Source organism: Eleutherodactylus coqui, chromosome 3 (assembly GCF_035609145.1).
Source record: "Eleutherodactylus coqui strain aEleCoq1 chromosome 3, aEleCoq1.hap1, whole genome shotgun sequence".
In the NCBI taxonomy this organism is placed as follows: Eukaryota; Metazoa; Chordata; class Amphibia; order Anura; family Eleutherodactylidae; genus Eleutherodactylus; species Eleutherodactylus coqui.
The window spans coordinates 19,386,888-19,403,419 of NC_089839.1; positions in this window are offsets into that span (position 1 = coordinate 19,386,888).

Consider the following 16,532-nt stretch of genomic DNA (forward strand, 5'->3'; position numbering starts at 1 on the left):
GGAAAAACGGATGTCATCAATATACACTAAATGGGGTACCGTTAGGGAAACGTGAGAAGGAAAAAGACCTGGGGGTACTAGAGGATTATAGACTAAACTGTAGTAACCAATGTCAGTCAGCTGCTGCAAAAGCTAATAAAGTCTTGGGGTGCATTAAAAGAGGTATAGGGGCGAGGGATGAGAATATTATCCTCCCACTATATAAGGCACTTGTCAGGCCTCACATGGAATACTGTGTACAGTTCTGGTCACCGGTGCTCAGGAAAGATGTTGCAGTGCTGGAGGGGGTTCAAAGAAGGGCAACTAAATTAATAAACGAATGAAAGGACTGCAATACCCAGACAGGCATCAAAATTAGGATAATTCACCCTGGAAAAAAGACGGCTAAGGGGCGATCAAATAACCATGTATAAATACATGAGGGGACAATACAAGGATCTCTCCCATGATCGGTTTATACCCAGGACTGCGACGGTAACAAGAGGGCATCCACTAAGTCTAGAAGAAAGAAGGTTTCATCACCAACATAGAAGGGGGTTCTTTACTGTAAGAGCAGTGAGACTGTGGAACTCTCGCCTGAGGACGTGGTGATGGCAAAATCCATAGAGGCGTTTAAGAGGGATTAGATGTCTTTCTAGAGCGGAAGGATATTACAGGATATACACATTAGGTGACCACCGGGGTTGTTGATCTTAAGCGTTGATCCAGGGATTACTCTGGCTGCCATTATGGAGTCAGGAAAGAATTTTTTTTTCTCCAAATGAGGTAAATTGGCTCATTGAATATTTTTTGCCTTCCTCTTGATCAGCGAGGGAAGGGAGGGGGCGTTGAAACAGTCTGAACTAGATGGACATTGCCTTCATTCATCCTAACATACTATGTTACATTCATTTTCATTCATCCACTCAGACTAGCAGCTCACATGGCAGTGAAGCGCTGCGTTATACATGTGGCATTTTACGCATACGCTCGTGTGAGCCGCCCCAAAGTGAAGATGTTGTATTCTATCTTTATATAGATTTATGGGGTGATTACACCCTACAGCGCTATTACTTGGGGGGAACACACAGAGGAGCCATTACTTTGTGGAGATGAAGAGGGGCCATTAGTACTTGGGGAAAATGGACAAAGGGAGCGCAAAGACATAGCAGGAAAACATCGTTATTTACGGGGACACAGAGGGGCCGCTGTTACTTGGGGGGGGACACAGAGGGGCCGCTGTCACTTAGGGGGGGACACAGGGGGGCCGCTGTCACTTAGTGGAGGACACAGGGGGGGCCGCTGTCACTTAGGGGGGGGACACAGAGGGGCCGCTGTCACTTAGGGGGGGGGACACAGAGGGGCCGCTGTCACTTAGGGGGGGACACAGAGGGGCCGCTGTCACTTAGGGGGGGACACAGAGGGGCCGCTGTCACTTAGGGGGGGGACACAGAGGGGCCGCTGTCACTTGGGGGGGGGACACAGGGGGGCCGCTGTCACTTGGGGGGGGGGCACAGGGGGGCCGCTGTCACTTAGGGGGGGGCACAGGGGGGCCGCTTGCACTTAGGGGGGGGACACAGGGGGGCCGCTGTCACTTAGGGGGGACACAGAGGGGGCCGCTGTCACTTAGGGGGGGACACAGAGGGGGCCGCTGTCACTTAGGGGGGGACACAGAGGGGGCCGCTGTCACTTAGGGGGGGACACAGAGGGGGCCGCTGTCACTTAGGGGGGGACACAGAGGGGGCCGCTGTCACTTAGGGGGGGACACAGAGGGGGCCGCTGTCACTTAGGGGGGGACACAGAGGGGGCCGCTGTCACTTAGGGGGGGACACAGAGGGGGCCGCTGTCACTTAGGGGGGGACACAGAGGGGGCCGCTGTCACTTAGGGGGGGGGGGACACAGAGGGGGCGCTGTCACTTAGGGGGGGGGACACAGAGGGGCCGCTGTCACTTAGGGGGGGACACAGAGGGGCCGCTGTCACTTAGGGGGGGACACAGAGGGGCCGCTGTCACTTAGGGGGGGACACAGAGGGGCCGCTGTCACTTAGGGGGGGACACAGAGGGGCCGCTGTCACTTAGGGGGGGACACAGAGGGGCCGCTGTCACTTAGGGGGGGACACAGAGGGGCCGCTGTCACTTAGGGGGGGGACACAGAGGGGCCGCTGTCACTTAGGGGGGGACACAGAGGGGCCGCTGTCACTTAGGGGGGGACACAGAGGGGCCGCTGTCACTTAGGGGGGGACACAGAGGGGCCGCTGTCACTTAGGGGGGGACACAGAGGGGCCGCTGTCACTTAGGGGGGGACACAGAGAGGCCGCTGTCACTTAGGGGGGGACACAGAGGGGCCGCTGTCACTTAGGGGGGGACACAGAGGGGCCGCTGTCACTTAGGGGGGGACACAGAGGGGCCGCTGTCACTTAGGGGGGGACACAGAGGGGCCGCTGTCACTTAGGGGGGGACACAGAGGGGCCGCTGTCACTTAGGGGGGGGACACAGAGGGGCCGCTGTCACCTAGGAGGGGGACACAGAGGGGCCGCTGTCACCTAGGAGGGGGACACAGAGGGGCCGCTGTCACCTAGGAGGGGGACACAGAGGGGGCGCTGTCACCTAGGAGGGGGACACAGAGGGGGCGCTGTCCCCTAGGAGGGGGACACAGAGGGGGCGCTGTCCCCTAGGAGGGGGACACAGAGGGGGCGCTGTCCCCTAGGAGGGGGACACAGAGGGGGCGCTGTCCCCTAGGAGGGGGACACAGAGGGGGCGCTGTCACTTAGGAGGGGGACACAGAGGGGGCGCTGTCACTTAGGAGGGGGACACAGAGGGGGCGCTGTCACTTAGGAGGGGGACACAGAGGGGGCGCTGTCACTTAGGAGGGGGACACAGAGGGGGCGCTGTCACTTAGGAGGGGGACACAGAGGGGGCGCTGTCACTTAGGAGGGGGACACAGAGGGGGCGCTGTCACTTAGGAGGGGGACACAGAGGGGGCGCTGTCACTTAGGAGGGGAACACAGAGGGGGCGCTGTCACTTAGGAGGGGAACACAGAGGGGGCGCTGTCACTTAGGGGGGACACAGAGGGGGCGCTGTCACTTAGGAGGGGGACACAGAGGGGGCGCTGTCACTTAGGAGGGGGACACAGAGGGGGCGCTGTCACTTAGGAGGGGGACACAGAGGGGGCGCTGTCACTTAGGAGGGGGACACAGAGGGGGCGCTGTCACTTAGGAGGGGGACACAGAGGGGGCGCTGTCACTTAGGAGGGGGACACAGAGGGGGCGCTGTCACTTAGGAGGGGGACACAGAGGGGGCGCTGTCACTTAGGAGGGGGACACAGAGAGGGCGCTGTCACTTAGGAGGGGGACACAGAGGGGGCGCTGTCACTTAGGAGGGGGACACAGAGGGGGCGCTGTCACTTAGGAGGGGGACACAGAGGGGGCGCTGTCACTTAGGAGGGGGACACAGAGGGGGCGCTGTCACTTAGGAGGGGGACACAGAGGGGGCGCTGTCACTTAGGAGGGGGACACAGAGGGGGCGCTGTCACTTAGGAGGGGGACACAGAGGGGGCGCTGTCACTTAGGAGGGGGACACAGAGGGGGCGCTGTCACTTAGGAGGGGGACACAGAGGGGGCGCTGTCACTTAGGAGGGGGACACAGAGGGGGCGCTGTCACTTAGGAGGGGGACACAGAGGGGGCGCTGTCACTTAGGAGGGGAACACAGAGGGGGCGCTGTCACTTAGGAGGGGAACACAGAGGGGGCGCTGTCACTTAGGGGGGACACAGAGGGGGCGCTGTCACTTAGGGGGGACACAGAGGGGGCGCTGTCACTTAGGGGGGGGACAGAGGGGGCGCTTTTACTTAGGAGGGGGACACAGAGCGGCCGCTGTTACTTGAGGAGGGGAAACAAAGGGTCGCTATCACCTTGTCGTGGTCACAAATAATGCTTATTATTTTGGGGTACAGAGGAGCTATTACTGTGTAGGGGGGATTATTACTGTGTGGGGGACATAGTTGGGGGTTACACGTATCTTGGGGTCCCTCATCTTATAGGACCCTAGTACAGACCCCCGCTCACTGCAGAGACGCAGCATTAGCTACACGGCGCACATTACAGGAGCCGGACATCGTACTTACCTGGAGCAGCCGTGTGCTTACAGGACCTGTGCTGATGTCATAGTCATGTGAGCGGTCACATGGGTGGGAGGAGGGTCACATGATCAGCACAGTGTATCCAGGACTGTTGGAGGAGGGGCAGTTTCTGTGTGCGGATCACGAAGGAGTTATGTTTATTATTACTTAAGATTATCACTTGCTTTAACCCCTTAATGACCAGGTCGAATTTTGGAAATCTGACATGTGTCACTTTAACATAGAATAACTTTGTAAAGGGTTTGCATCTCCAAGCGATTCTGACCTTGTTTTTTTCATCACATGTTGTGCCTCATTTAGGTGGTAAAAATAGGCCAATAAAATTTGCATATATTTATTAAAAGCGCCCAAATTGAGAAACTTTAAAAAATATTGCCATTTTTTTCACATTTTGAACTGCAATGTGTCAAATATGTGCAAACATACAGTATAAATTCTTGATAAAATATATCTTTAAGAGCGCCCACCCACTGGCGTTTTTTTTTCCCCAGTGGGTGGGCGCCCTTATTCTGAAAGCACATTGGAAAAACTTGTTTTTCTTTAACCATTTAGGAGACGTACAAATTTAATATAACTTATTAACATTTTGAAGAACATTTTGTTTTCTTACACCAAGCCAGGACTGCAAGGGCTGAGGGGGGTTATGTAATTTTGACCCCATAGTTTCTTTTCAGGAGTTAATGCAATTTAGAGGAGAAAAAAATAAAATGTCATATTTTTGCAAATATGTCATTTTAAAGATAGTTTTTTTTGCTATAGTGCTCATGAGAATGAGGATTTGCACCTCAGAATGGATCCCCGTTTGTCCCGTGTTCAGAACCATACCCATTGTGGCCCTAATCTTATGTCTGTATGCACAACGGAGCCCAAACCGAAAGGAGCAGCCGGTAGCTTTCAGAACAGAAATTTTGCTGGAAGGTATTTTAGGTCTCATTGCCCACAAATGACCCCATTTTGAAAACTAAACCCCTTAACGAATTCATCAAGGGGTGTGCTGTGTATTTTGACCCTATGGTTTTTGAATTAATCTAAGCAAAAGGAAGAAAGACAAGAATTATTTCTTACCGATAATTCCTTTTCCATGAGTCCATCATGACAGCACACATGGAGGTTGCTCCGCCTGTGATCCTCGGGACAGGAAGAGGAGTTCTTTAAAAGGCCACCTCCCACCGCTTGACTCCAGTGACTTCCAAATCATCACAACGGATACGAGGCCCAACAGTTTTTTTATTAGCACTGAAAGACATCAATTCATGTACAAGCATTATAAATCGTAGAAGGGTGGGAAAGCATGTGCTGTCATGATGGACCCATGGAAAAGGACTTATCGGTAAGAAATAATTCTTGTCTTTCCATCACGTCCATCCTGACAGCACACATGGAGGTATACCAAATCATTAGATCTTTTAGGGGGGGACCACTGCCTGGAGTACTTTTCGTCCATAGGCCAGTTCTCTATTTGAATGGAGATCTAGTCTATAATGTTTTGCAAAGGTATTAATACTGGACCAGGTTTCTGCTTTGCAGATCTGATCTATCGAGGTCCCCCTGCGTTCAGCCCAAGAGGCAGCAAGAGCCTTGGTAAAATGGGCCCTCGTCCCCTCCGGAGCCACCAAACCTCTGGTTTTGTGGGTCTCCTGGATCGCCAATTTGATCCATCTGGCTATGGTATCTTTTGAAGCTGCCCTGCCCTTATTGGCGCCTTGAAATTGGAGAAAAAAATCTTTCTGATTTCCGAAAGGTTTGAGTAACTTGTAAGTAAGTCTTTATTGCTCTACGGACATCCAGACTATGTAGTCGCTCTTCCTTACTGTTACTAAAATTTTGACAAAAGGAAGCCAGTACTATCTCTTGATTTATATGGAAGGGGGACACGACGTTTGGTAAGAAGTCTGGAGTATTTTTGAATATTACACGGTCCTCTAGGACCCTTAAGTAGGGTTCTCTACTTGATAAAGCCTGTAATTCGCCGATTCTCCTAGCGGATGTAATGGCAATCAAAAAGGCAACTTTCATGGATAAATTCCTAACAGAAATTTGTTTAATGGGTTCGAACGGGGGATTGCAAGGGCCTTCAAGAACTACATTAATATCCCATGAGGGTGTCAATTCCCTCACGAAAGGTTTTAATCTATCTGCTCCTTTTAGGAACCTTTTTATGCACCTATTTTCCATGAGTCTAATATCGAGCAGGGCACTAAGAGCTGCTGTCTGTACCCGTAATGCTCTAGGCCTGAGGCCTCTATCTAGTTCCGCCTGCAAGAAATCTAAGATTTTAACAAAATCTGGACAATCTATATCCGGACTCTCTGGTTTATACCAGGTGCAAAATTTTTCCCATACTTAGTAATAGATTTTTGAGGTAACTACTTTCCGACTCTTGAATAAAGTATCAATCACCTTATCGGAAAGTCCCTGTTTCTTTAACCTCTGCCTTTCAGCATCCAGGCCGTCAATTTTAGCCAGTGGTTTCTCTGAACAATACTGGGCCCTGAGATAGAAGATCCTCTCTGAGGTGTAGCGCTATCGGGGATTGTATTACCAGCGAGTTCAACATTGGATAATAATCTCAGTCTTTTTGGCCAGGCCAGGGCGATGAATATTACAGTAATCCGACTGCGTAAGATTTTTTGTAGGCATCTGGCTATCAAAAGGTAAAGGAGGGAACGCATAAGCCAAGGACATTTCCCATTCCTGGGACAGTGCGTCTAATGCTAACGGCTGGTCCACAGGATCTAGAGAAAAGAAGTCGCGGCATTTTGCACTTTTTCTCGATGCAAATATGTCTACTTGTGGTAGACCCCACTGGTCCGTAAGATATCGGAATGCTTCTGGGTTGAGGGCCCAGTTTCCAGGATCCAATCTTTTCCTGCTCAAAAAGTCTGACACCTGATTTTGAGTCCCTTTTAGATGGACTGCCGACAGAGATGCGGTGTTGACCTCTGCCCACGTTAGGATTTTGTTCGCCATGTGCTGCAAGCGAGGATGCCGAGTGCCTCCCTGGTGACGGAGAAAGGAATCCGTAGTCATATTATCTGATAACACTTTTACGTGTTTATCCCATAATATGTCTTCTGATCTGATCAGGGCCTCCCAAACCGCCCTTAATTCCCTAAAGTTTGAGGAGTGGGCACTAGTGAAGCTAGACCAGGAACCCTGCAAGGCTTCACCTGCCACTTGGGCTCCCCATCTCGTACTGCTGGCATCCGTGTTCACCGTGATGCACAGAGATAGTGACCACTGGACTCCTTTTCTCAGATTTGAGAGTAAGAGCCACCAGACTACGGGCTTTTTTTTACCCATTGTGGTAGCTTAAATTTCTCCTCCAGGGAATTCTGGGATCTATCCCAGGTTGCCAACAGTTTTTGTTGCAGGGGTCTGGAGTGAAATTGGGACCGCAGTACTGCTGGAAAACAGGCCGTCATTAGGCCTAGGATGTGCAGTGTTTCCCTTACTGACACGTATTTTTTCTTTTTAAATTTACGTATTTCTTCCATAATGTGGGAAATTTTAGGTGCGGGTAAGAATGACCGACTTTTCCTTAAATCCAGGAGGATCCCCAGAAATATCTTTTTGGACTCTGGAACATGACTGGATTTCTCGCGATCAATAATCCAGCCCAATTTTTTGAGAAGATCTAGTGTCTGCTCTAGATGGGACCCCATGGTATTTTTATCGCTCGTGATTAGCAGAAGATCATCTAAGTATGGAATAATCTTAATATTTTGTTTTCAAAGGAAACTAATTGGCTCTATCATGACCTTTGTAAATATTCTTGGAGCTGCGGAGATGCCGAACAGTAAACAGACGAACTGAAAATGGTAAATAATGCTATTTATATAAATCGCGAATCTCAGACATTTCTGAGACGCTGCACAGATGGGGATATGAAAATATGCATCTTTCAAATCTATTGTGCACATAACACTACCGAGACCTATTAAGGAGACCGTTGAGCGTATCGTTTCCATTTTGAATGGTTATTCACGTACGCATTTTAACATTTGAGGTTCAAAATACCTCTAAAGGAGCCGTTTGGTTTGGGAATTAAAAATAAACGTGAATAATAACCTCGCCCCTGTTCTACCACAGGGACCAGAAAAACTGCTCCTATTTTAATTAAATTAAAGACACCCTCCTCCAATCGCTTTTGGAGGCCGGAAGACTGCAGCGGTGTTATGCAGAAATTTTCAGGGGGCTTTGAGTTTAGTTCTATTTTATAACCCGAAGAGACCACATTCAGTACCCAAGGACTTTTTGAAATCTGCAGCCAATTTACTGAGTACTGAAGAAGTCTGCCCCCCACAGTAATTTCTTTATCTTGGATCGGGCCTGGAGGGAAACCCAGAGGGTCTCCCTCTACCCCCTTTCGGGTATGACCACCTACCTGACTTTCCGTTGTTCTTTCCCCTTGGATTGCAATCTCTTCTGAAGGGTACTGTTTTCTTGGGAAGATAATGGGTCGGAAATCCTAGCTTTTTGCCCGCCGCTTTCTCCAGAATCTTGTCCAGGGTAGGACCGAAGAGGTACTCGCCCAGGAAGAGAATAGTACACAATTTGGACTTTGACGTCTGATCTCCTGCCCATGATTTAAGCCACAAAGCTTGTCTAGCAGAGTTACCGAGTCCTGCACTTCTTCAGCAAACCTAACAGATTCCTATGATGCGTCCGCTAGAAAAGCCTGTCGCCTTTTTAATCAGTGGCAGGCACTTGAGGATTTCTTCTTCTCTAGGGGTCTTCAAGTGGAGGTGGGAATCTAGGTGGTTGAGCCATAAGTATAGGGATCTAGCCACAGACGTGGCCGCTATGTTGGCTTCCATGATTGTAGTAGCTGACTCCCACACCCCTTTTAAAAACCCCTTCATCTTTCGCTCCATTGGGTCTTTAAGTTGGGAACTATCCTAAAATGGAAGCGGTTTTCTTCATTAATTTTGCTACTTGTAGCTACCTTTGGGATCGTACGCCAGAGAGAGGCATCCTCTGTGGTGAAGGAAAGTCTCTCTCTAAATTCCTTCTGAATAATGGAGCCCAGTCTGGGTTTATGCCACTCATCCAAAATCATATTTCACAAATTTTCATTGACGGAAAAACTCCTTTTGTGACGGGTTCTGAGACCCCGAACATTTCGTCTTGTACAGATCTAACTTGCGGTACGTCCATTACTTCCATGTTAATCCGTACCGCGGAAATTAGTTCTTTCAGGTCCAGATTAGAGAAGTAATATTTTTTCTCTTCTTCTGGCGCAGGAGCTGACACTTCAAATGAATCGTCTGAATCTTCCATCTCAGAGTGTTCAGGTGAAGAGACCTCGTAATCCCTAGTGCGGGCTCTTTTCCTGGACGGCCCTGGCTGGGAGTCTAAGGATTGTTCCTTTAGAGCCTGCACTTCCTCGCGGACCATCTCCCGAATGCTTTGTAGTAGGTTTTGTTGCTCGTCCTTCACTATTTTTGAAGTGCAGTCTGAGCAAATTGGTCTCTTAGTGTTATCCAATTTTTTGGTACATAACGTGCACCTTTTTATCCTTTTTTTTTCCTGTTTAGTTTTTAATGCTTCCTCCTATAAAGGAGAAGTTATTACTAATACCAGGTGTGAAATACTACTCACAAAATATTACCCATTTTTTATCCAAGTGGACTACTTACAGTTGGCACAATCCCCTTTTCACCCTCAGTGCTGTCCGTGGCGTTTGTTCTGCAAGAAGGGAGCATGGGAAACATGTAGGAGGATTTGCCATTTTTGAATTTGGCGCCTTTAAGCGCCAGCGCTGCGTCTGACATCATCGCGCACGACGCGGCGCCGCTACATACCCGGAAGCTGGCCGCCGCTACACGTTGGGGAACAGGAGCACAAAGCAGCCGCACCTGCCGCTTCTTCCCCTCTGCTGGTGCCGAACGTCAGGATGGAGCGTGAAACTGCCTTCCCCGGCTGGATGCCCCGCGCCCCAGTGAGTAGCGCTATGCAGCCTGCAGCCTCCATCCACACCACTGCGAACTCCCCTCTGAGTCCGTTTGGGACAGGAAGACACTTGAGTCAAGCGGTGTGAGTTGGCCTTTTAAAGAACTTTCCTTCCTGTTCCAAGGAACACAGGCGGGGCAACCTCCATGTGTGCTGTCAGGATGGACGTGATGGATATTAGAATTTTCATTTTTTGGTAATTGTGTCCTTTTAAAACCATTTTTTTATACAGCACACATGAATGTGAGAGAGCCTCCCTGTCACACTACATTCTAGAAGTGTAACTTGTTCCAAACTGCTGTTATGTGGGAACTTTGTTGAAGTTAAGCAAATGGACATTACCGACCGTTCCCAGTTTTGTTCAGAAAGTTATCCCTGTGAGTGGACTATTTATTACGACTCACCGCAGAGGACGGAACGGTGGCGTCACGAGAGACAACAGACTTTAAGGTAACAGCTAGTTACTCTTTCCCTGTTACCTCCCCTAGCAGTAACATCATTGGGCCCCGAGCTACCATCATGGGAGGAGATGGTAGAGCTATCGTGACAGAAATCCTTATCTACCCAGCCATCTCCTCAGCTATGGGCCCGCTCCTCAGACACTGCACGTGGCTCCACTATCTCCTCCTTTTCGTCCCAAAGGCTAACTGGCTGTCCACAAATCCCGTAATAGGTAACCATGTGAAACCAAGCTTAATACCAGTTAGTCTTCGTGACGTCAGTGCCCCTTTCTGATGATCTCGGTAAATAGAGTTCATAATCAAAGGAATAGTTCTCCAAAACCAGGGGCATACGGTTTCTCTACATTTCCAGATACCAGACCTTAACTAAGGTGACCAGATTATTCCACGGTCAAAGCGGGACAGAGGGGTGTGGGCAGTGGGTGGGGCTTACCACAACGCATGATATTTACCTCCGTTCTTATCAAAAGTACGGGGCCATTTTAAAAAAGACAGGCAGCAAATTCCACAGTATTTCTGCATCCAAATAACAGTCAAAATCTGTGCCATTGGTGTGAATTTTGACAGAAAATTAGCCACGTGCCTGCAACTGATTTCATACTATGCGGCGCTAACCCTCACCTCCTCCATAGCGCTTGGCTGTCAGCGTTCCCCAGCTTCCGGTTCCCAGCGGCCTGTAGTGGCCACACCTGACCAGTGGCACTGCACCTGACCACACCGCTAGAAACTGGAATGTCAGGGAGCGCTGACTGCGGGAAGCCTACGGAGGAGGTGAGGGGGAGCACCACATAGTATGAAATCAGCTATGGATCCACCGCTGAGTTTTAGTCAAAATCCCCACCAATGGTACAGATTTTGACAGTTGTTTGGATGGAGAAATGATGTGGAAATTTCTGCTATGGACATTCTGCAGCATTTCTGCCGCGTGTAAACATACCGTAAGTCAGCTTGATTTATGCTGCCATGTGCAGAATGGAGCCAGTAATAATAGTGTCCCCCACGGTGGTCTCAGTAGTAATAATGACCCCCACAGTGCACTCAGCAGTAATAGTGTCCCACGCAGTGGCCCTCAGTAGTAATAGTATCGCCCACAGTGGCCCTCAGTAGTAATAATGTCCATCACGCTGATGAAACCCATGAAACGTACCCTCTTCCTGGTCTTCAGAGTACCGCTACTCCTCCTCTTCTGGGCACTGCTGCAGGAGGAAGTGCGTTTGCACCCGAGCAGTGTTTCCTCCCTTCTCCTCTCCTCTTGCGGAACTAAAGAGGAGAGGTCAGGGGAGAGGGAAAGAAGATCCTGGATGCACAAACTGAACATGTAACATCAGTTTGTGCATCCGCCATGGTGCTGCAAAGTGATTACCAGCTGAGGAGCAGTGGCACCCCAGCTTGTAATCACTATAGTAACCAGATGTCCCAAAAGTGAAACAAATGGCTGTCCCGCCGGGCGTCGCTGCAGAAGGCAAGACATAGGGTCTCAAAGGGGGACTTCCTGCCTAAATTGGGATGTCTGGTCACCTTACAGTAACTCTTACGTGACATGTCTGAGCCAATACACACAACAGCACAAAACAATAAAAAGAGAGTAGCAATACATAAAGACACACACACTTAGACTCTGGGCCACTACATATATAGGAGATTATTTATGGGGAGGTATCAGGATATTACCGTAGGTCAGAGGTATAGTATATGGATGGCATAAGTTGTATATAGGTGGTTATATGTGGGGAGGTATCAGGATATTACCGTAGGTCAGAGGTATAGTATATGGATGGCATAGGTTGTATATAGGAGATTATATGTGGGGAGGTATCAGGATATTACCGTAGGTCAGAGGTATATGGATGGGATAGGTTGTATATAGGAGGCTATATGTGGGGAGGTATCTGGATATTACCGTAGGTCAGAGGTATATGGATGGGATAGGTTGTATATAGATTATATGTGGGGAGGTATCTGGATATTACCGTAGGTCAGAGATGTATGGATGGAATAGGTTGTATATAGGAGGTTATATGTGGGGAGGTATCAGGATATTACTGTAGGTCAGAGATATATGGATGGCATAGGTTGTATATAGGAGGTTATATGTGGGGAGGTATCTGGATACTACTGTAAGTCAGAGATATATGGACGGGATAGGTTATGTATAAGAGGTTATATGTGGGGAGATGTCGGGGTAACAGGTCAGAGATGTATGGACGGGGCAGGTTGTGAACGGCTTTGTACATCAATGATCATAACTTGAAATGGATTCGCAGGCCAATATGCAGCCAGTGAGGGGATTAATAGAGGGTAGACGTGGGGAAGTAATGGGGGGAGATGTGGATAAACTGGGCAGCAGCCTTGAGGATTGATTGGAGAGGCACAAGAGCGTTGAATGGGAGGGCACAGAGAAGAATGTTGCAGTAGTCTAGATGGGACATGATGGGGGCATGCACTAGTATTGTTACTGACTTGGAGTTGAGGGTTTGTCATATCCAAGAGCTTTGCAGTGTATGCAGCAGAGCTGTGGGTGTGGATGTGCAGGTAGGGAACATGTTTTTGTGTATCTGTGTACAAATAATCACTGTAGCTCTGAAATTAATTGTAAACTGTTATGACCAAAGGCATTGCTGATTAGGAGAACTGATAGAGGGCAGCTCATTGCCTACAATGTAACAATCACTACAGAATCCATGATGAGATCTTCTAAAGTAAGTTGTGACCAGTGTTGCCTCCAATCATCTGGACTGCTCACGGTTCCCCCATAACATATACACTCGTCAAGAAAATGTAACCTCGGAGTTGTCAGAATTGAATGAAACTGTGTGATTGTAACGTTGATATAAGTAAGGGATTACAATAGCAGAAGAAAAGCTTACTTTATTGTAGAAAACTAACCATTGAAGGGAGGCTCTAGTACCATGTTGGGACACCTCTAGCTTGGATACAAGATATGATACAGGTCGGCATTGAAGCATACAGGTTCTGTATATTCTATCGCAAATAAATCTGGCAACCAGGCAGCCATGGCAGTGTGGCAAAGTTGTGAAGTGATACGAGGAGGGAGGAGGGGGGATGAGCATGGAGGGTGGATAATGCTTCTTGGAAGCCTTGCCATGAGAAGCAACACATGTGGCTGCAGGTTGTCCTGAACATTTCACTGAGCTGTCACTGTCCCTTGTCCCACTACTAGGGGGGACCGACTGTCTTATGCGATTGTTCCCCCAGACCATCACAGCCTCTAGATCATGCAAACTCATACACTGTGTAAGTTGTCACCCCAGATGGTCCAATACATGTTCTAATGCCAATAAATCTGGCAACCAGGCAGCCATGGCAGTGTGGCAATGCGGTGAAGGCATTCCTATGACACCCTTGTGTTGCAGCCGGGCATTATCCTGCTGGAAAATGCCTCTTGGAAGCTGCCATGAGAGGAACACATGTGGCTGCAGGATGTCCTGAACATGTCGCTGAGCTGTTATTGTCCCTCGTACCACTACTAGGCGGGCTGTCATATGCAATGGCCCCCCATACTATCACAGCGGCTGTGGCGGCAACGTGCCGCACAACAGCGAAGGCAGGATTTAGGCGCTCACTTCTAGGTCTTTAGACATAACCATAGCTCTGTGTGCTGTAGAATGCAGTGTGAAGATCGTTCATCTAATCACACCACAACGCTAATCGATGGCATATCTCTCTGAAATGTAACTGCTTGCCAAGTTTTGCAGAAAAAAACTCCTTTTAGGTCCTTGGTTTTTTTTTTTTACATTTGTGCGGCAAATATCATGGAATAACGACATGTAAATTGATGATGAACTGGCAGCTGGGTCGACCCCCACCCAGCATCATATAGTAATCCAAGCAAAGGCAGATGTTCACACATTCAGCTGCGGACCAGCATCCCATTTGATGCTATGTTGGGGATTATGGTGCCAGGCTAGCTGTTGCATCTGTCAGCATAACCAGCAGTTTACTTGGTATGCCAGGGGGTACAGTATCAAAAGTGGTGCCAGAATCCACCCATGACGGTAAAACATCATCTGATGACCACAATAATGGCCGAAAGTGTAGACTTAGTGAAAGAGACAGAAGGGCGGTGAAGCGGATTGTGACTTCTAATAGGAAGACATCTGAAGCCAGAGTGACTGCTGAGCTTGGTCATTATTTCCAGCATCCTCTCGACCATTAGAGCGAGGAGAGAACATCACAAACTGAGTTATTATAGCAGAGCAGCAATACATAAATGAATATACGAAGACAACTACAGTGGTCCCATGAGCACAACTCCTGCTCTGCTGATGTGGTTGGTCCAATGAATACTCCCTTATGTTATTTCCCACCATAGAATGGGTTTATGGCTGGTGAACATCGAGGGAAGCCCGTCATCCCACCCGTCTGCTTCCCATAGTCAAGCATGGTGGTGCATCAGTCATGGTATGGGGAGCTATCTCATGGTTTTCTGAATCGCCCTTCATCACCTTCAAAGGGAGGGCAATTGCCGAGGACTATAGTGACATTCTGGCTGATCAGGCCCAACCACTGGTGCAGACAGTATAGACATGGACTCCTCAGAGAGTTGCTATTTTCCATGATGGTAAAACCCCTATCCATGCAGCTTGCTATGTCCTGGTGTGGTTTCAGGACTATGAAGATGGGGTTCAGCATCTTCCCTAGCCAGACCTGAACATCATATTGTAAAAGCACAGGAACGATTATTGCTGGGGCTGCAGTGTCCCAGACCGTCGTTGCGGGGTCCCTCCATATATGTTATACATGTATTGTCTTCTGTGGATGCACTGTGCAAAACTGTCATGTCAATCTTCTGTATGTCTGTTGCACAGTTGCAGCGTCTGAAGGGTTAATTCCCTAAAATCATTTGCCTTTCAGCTCTGCTGCTGAATGCTTTTTTGCTACTCTTATGGTAGAAACTAGAGACGAGCAAGTATACTCGCTAAGGCACATTACTCGAGCGAGTAGTGCCTTAGCCGAGTATCTCCCCGCTCGTCTCTAAAGATTCGGGAGCCGGCGGGGGACGGGGAGGAACGGAGGGGAGATCTCTCTCTCTCCCCCCCCCCCCCATCCGCAACTCACCTGTCACCGGCGCCAGCCCCCGAATCTTTAGAGGCGAGTGGGGAGATACTCGGCTAAGGCACTACTCGCTCGAGTAATGTGCCTTAGTGAGTATACTTGCTCATTTCTAGTAGAAACCTTAAGCAATCTGGATTTCCCCCATGTTCTTGATAGATCTGTCCTGCCACTGGAGTATCCCTTCTATCCATCACAACTCGAGATGAGTGAACGTACTCGGTTCGGGTGTTTTTGGACTCGAGCACTTTATTCTGGAAGCACATTTGAAAAGCTTTTGCTTTTTTTAACCATTTAGGAGACGCACAAATTTAACATTAATTATTAACATTTTGAGGAACACTTTGTTTCCCTGCACCAAGCCAAGATTGCAAAGGCTCATAGGAGTCAGAATGATAGATACCCCCACAAATGACCCCATTTTAAAAAACTACACCCCTTAATGTATTCACTGAGGTGGTGTCATGAGTATTTTGACCTCACAGTTATTTTTCAAGAGTTAATGCAATTTAGAGGAAAAAAATAAACTTTTTATATTTTTGCAAATATGTCATTTTAAAGGCAGTTTTTTTTTTTTAGAGTGAACATGAAAATGAGAATTTACACCCCAAAATGGATCCCCCTGTTTGTGGCCCTAATATTATGTCCGTATGCACAACGGGGCCCAAACCGAAAGGAGCAGTGGGTGGTTTTCAGAACAGAAATTTTGCTAGGAGGTGTTTCAGGCCCCATTGCCCAATTGTAGAGCCCTTGAGCAGCCAAAACGATAAAGAACCCCCACAAATGACCCCATTTTGAAAACTAGACCCCTTATACAGTTCATCTAGGGGTGTACTGCGTATTTTGACTCCATAATATTTGAATAAATCTAAGCAAAGCAGAAGGAAAAAAAAATAGGATTTTCATTTTTTTGGCAATTGTGTCATT